The sequence below is a fragment of the Propithecus coquereli genome, unplaced genomic scaffold (genome assembly GCF_000956105.1).
Source record: "Propithecus coquereli isolate 6110/MARCELLA unplaced genomic scaffold, Pcoq_1.0 Scaffold168, whole genome shotgun sequence".
NCBI lineage: Eukaryota > Metazoa > Chordata > Mammalia > Primates > Indriidae > Propithecus > Propithecus coquereli.
In genome coordinates, this window is record NW_012141413.1 from 3,987,534 (window position 1) to 3,992,215 (window position 4,682).

General features: G+C 36.9%; 1 protein-coding gene across 1 annotated transcript in view; it reads left to right on the top strand.

The window, feature by feature from the left end:
- Positions 1 to 4,682, top strand: part of LOC105808127 (zinc finger protein 708-like) — a 120,777-nt gene that overhangs the window by 113,226 nt on the left and 2,869 nt on the right. The gene's annotated exons all lie outside the window — the stretch shown is intronic.

A 4,682-nucleotide genomic window follows, 5' to 3' on the forward strand; every position in this document is an offset into this window, starting at 1 on the left:
AGGTGAAGAAGGTGGGTTTGGGGCTGATTCAGGGCCCACAGACAAGACCAGGGGCATCAGGCCTCACCTGAGACACAGCTGGCTCTGAATCTTCCTGGGTATCTTGGCAGATGGTGCTAATGGCCAGGCCAAGAGAAAAATGGACCACAACTAGGTCGCCAGTGAGATGTTGCTACTTTTTGTTCTGTAGCTGGGACCGTGGTTAGGCAGCCTGTCACGTGGGTGAGGACCTGCCCCTCAAAGTGGCCCTACGGCTTGGTTTTGAGCTCCACCAGGGCCCCACAAACTCAGTTCTGGATCCCGAAGCTCCCACCTAAGCAGGTTCATCTGGGCACCGCTGCTACATTGCACTGCAGGGTACAAATGGGGGAGCTCCTGTTCTGTCTTCTTGCTTATGTTCCTCTCCTATGTGTTTCACTTTAAAATGTTGCATGTCAATTTGTCTGTGATTTTTAGATTCAGAAGTTCTGAAGTGAAATTCTCAAGTTTACATGTTATATAAGAATTGTATTAGATTAGTAGCAGACACCACATGTATTAAAATGTTTGAATGTAAGTTTAAGTTTACTGGACGCAATAAGGAATCATGGAAATTTGTATCTCTTTTGTCAGCCTATATCTAAATGATGGTATAATTTAATCCAAAATGTTTATTTTATTTCAGTAATTCTCATGATACTTTGTAACATTTGTGTTGTTCCTTTATTTGGAAACACAAAACTTTTCTTAGCCTCTAAAGACTGCATTATAGCCTTTATGTTGTGTAGAAACAGCTCCAGTATATTAATAACATATTTTTTCATTTAAATCATCTCAGTATAGCCTTTTATTAATGATTATAATGCATTTTACATGAAATTTCCCTGCCATACATTGAATAGTAATGATTCAAAATATCTGTTCTTCGTGGATGCACACAATTTAAAATTGTATATATGTAAACAATTACTTTTCAGTAGTGTCTCTATGTTGTATTCAGTATTTCATCCATTAAATTTTTTTCTCCTGTTTTCAATTCCATATTACCCCATTTATTTTCAGGTATGTTTCTTCAGATCAATTAATTGTGTTTTTCTTTTTACCCTTGATATGACTTGGATGATAATTTTCAAATCTGTACTCTTCAAGACAGGATGGTGTTTTATTTATATAGGAATTAGGCATATGTCTATGAAGTATAAAAACATCTATTTTTTTTGCCTAATTATTGCTCCTACTTTGTTTATACCTTATGATACGAATAGTCTTAACTTCACAATCTATTTATGGCTTGAATCCGTATCATTATGTGAGAGAAACACTTTTCATACTTGAAGGTAATTTCAGAAAAAGAAATTTAACTGTATCTCTTATGTAGCCTTACATTTTTAATTGTGGTGACAAGTATAAAATTCTCATCTAAAACATTTTTAAGTGTATAGTTTAGTAGCGTTGTTTATATTCACAGTGTTTTGCAACAGAGTTCCACACCATTTTTATCTTACAAAAGTAAGAGCAAATTCCCATTAAACAGCAAATTGACATTTCCACTTCTCTCCAACTCCTGTAGAACACTGTTCTACTTTTTGTTTCTGTGAGTTTGACTATTTTAAATATTTCATGTAAGTCTAATCATACAGCGTCTGTTTCTTTTAAACTCTCATTTTACTTCACACGATGTCCTCAGCGTTTGCCCTTCCTTACTGTAGTATGTGTCGGATGTTCTTTTTTAAAAGCTGAATAATATTCCATTGTAGGCATTTACCACATTTTCTGCATCTGCTCATTCAGGAAGGGCCCTTGGCTTGCCTCCAGGTATTGACTATTGTGAATAACGGTGCAGTATCTACTCCGTGTCCTGGCTTGAACACGTGTGGGATATTTTGGATACAGTGATATAGTACCACGTGATCCTTTTATGTTATATCCGAGAAATCATGGCCAAAACCCACTGTCATGAGGTTCCCCCCTTACGTATTCTTTTAGGAGTTTTATAGTTATAGGCCTTACGTGAAAGTCTTAGTCCGTTTTTTAGATTAACATATAATTGCGCATATGTATAGGGCATTACAATTGTACATGTTTACAGGGTACTATTTGATTTCTGTTATGTGTACAGTGTATGATGAATCAAATCAGTATATGTACTGTGTCCATTACCTCATGCGTTCACTATTTCTTTGTGGTATCGATGTTCATGTAATACACAACACCTTTTGTTAACCATTGTCATCTCACTGTGCAATAAAACTACAGCACTTATTTCTCCTTTCTAAAGAATTTAAACTTTGTACCTATTATCCTAACTCTTCTTCTCCTTTTCCCCCATCAGACTTGGTAACCAGGATCCTACTCTCTGCTTCTATAACATCAGCTCTCTGTTCTTACATTTTTAGATTTCGCATAGTGGAACTAGAGGATATTACGTGGTGGTTCTTTGTTTGTTTTGTTTTGTTTTTCGAGACACAGTCTTGCTCCATTGCCTGGACTAGAGTGCCGTGATGTCAGCCTAGCTCACAGCAACCTCAAATTCCTGGGCTCAAGGGATTCTCCTGCCTCAGCCACCTGAGTAGCTGGCACTACAGGCGTACACTGCCACGCCCGGCTAATTTTTTCTATTTTTAGTAGAGATGGGGTCTTGCTCTTGCTCAGGCTGGCCTCGAACTCCTGAGCTTAAATGATCCTCCCGCCCCAGTCCCCCAGAGTGCTAGGATTACACACATGAGCCACCATGCCCAGCCTAAGTTGGTAATTTCAATTGCATACAAAAACCCTGTCTCCTTCCATCCCCCAGTGTATTTTATTAACGTCTCAAATTGTATCTTTTTGTATTGTGTATCCATAATCAGACTTACAGTCATTTTTGTTTGTGTTTTAAAGTCTATATCAGATTTAAAAGCATTTAATGCACCATCTTTGTGATAATACAGCATAATACTGTGTGTATAATTCATTTTATCAGAGAACTCTGCATTTTCACATGATTTTTGTTGCTATGTAGCATTATTTAATTTTTCAACATGAAAAACTGATTACTTTAGCATTTTTTTGCAGTGTTGGTGTAGTGGATATGAATTAATTGATGGCTTGTTGCTCTTGGAAATTCTTTATTTCTAATTCATTTTAAAGGACACGGCAGTTTTGCAAGAAAAAGTGTTCTTGGGTGGTCACTGTCATTTTTCATCACTTTGAATATATTATTCTACACTTTTGCGGCCTGCAAGGTATTTTGGTAAAACATTTTTTATCTTACAGGAACACCCTTGTAGATGCCAAATCACTTTTATTGTTGTTAATTTCAAGATTCTCTTTGTAACTTTCAGATTTCTGATTCTAATGTGTTTTGGTGTGATTCCTTTTGTCTTGGTCCTAGTTAGAGTTGTCTGAGCTTCTTTAAATTTTATGTTATTTTCTTTCTCACATTTTGAAGGTCTTATCCACTATTTCTTGTAATAGTTTTCCCTTTTTGCTTTCTCTTCTCGTCATACGCCTGTCATTATCAGTGTAATGGCCTAGTTGATGGTAACGTCTTGGTCCCTCAGGCTCTCTTCACTTTTCCTCAGTTTGTCTCCCTGTTTGCTTCCCTGAGTCTATAATTTAAAGGACGTATTATCAAGCTGGCTGCATTTTTCTTCTGTTAGATTAAGGCTGCTGGCAACACCCTCTAATGAATCTTTATTCAGTTGTATTATGTATCAGCTTCATAGTGTGTGTTTTTATACTTTTTTTTTTTTTTTTTTTTGAGACAGAGTCTCACTGTGTTGCCTGGGCTAGAGTGGTGTTTTTATACTTTTAAACATTTGTCAGTAATCTAATTTTCTCTATTAATTCTTTTCTTTTGCTAGGTTTCTGTGTTCTCATTTAGCACCATTGAGATAAGATGATTTAAATTCTTTTAAATTAATTCATTGATGGTTACTTCTCTACAGTCACTTAAATATTTATTTTTGACATTTGATTGTGCCATGTTTGTTTCTTTAACGTCTTGTGATTTTATTGGTATTTTTCTCATTTGAAAAACAGCTACTTATCCCATTTTTTATGGACTAGCTTTGTACAGGGAACAACTAGAATTATTCAGCTGCAGTAGACATTCTGAGGGTTTCTCCAATGAGTTGCTATATGTGTCTGTGTCTTATCTGGACTACTATGTATGTTTACAGATACAAAGTTCCCCATATTTTTATTGAAATAATTTTATCTCTTGCTTCCCCTGGCAAATGTCATTGGTACTGCAGTCTCTCTGTTACTGTAACAAGCATTCATCTTTCTTCTCAGTGGACCAGCCCGTCATTTAAAGTCTATCTCCATTCCTTTTAGCACTCCGTGTTTAAAAAAGCAATAACCAGGTTTTAGGTAGCCCCAGACAAACCGAGACCTTTGGACACATGTTGCACTCTTTTCTTTGTTTTCTGGGAGAGAAACCAGGACTGGGAAGATTTTTGTCCTGATTGTATTCCGCTGTGGTACAGAAAGATAACAGACTTTAATTTGTTTTTTTTTTAATTTGGCTCTTCTTAGGTTTGTTCTCACAGGGGGTACAGCAAACTAAATTGTGTTTTTTCTATTTTTTGAGACAGAGTCTCACTCTGTTGTCCGGGCTAGAGTGCCGTGGCGTCAGCCTAGCTCACAGCAACCTCAGACTCCTCAGCTCAAGCGATGCTTCTGCCTCACCCTCCCGAGTAGCTGGGACTATAGGCATG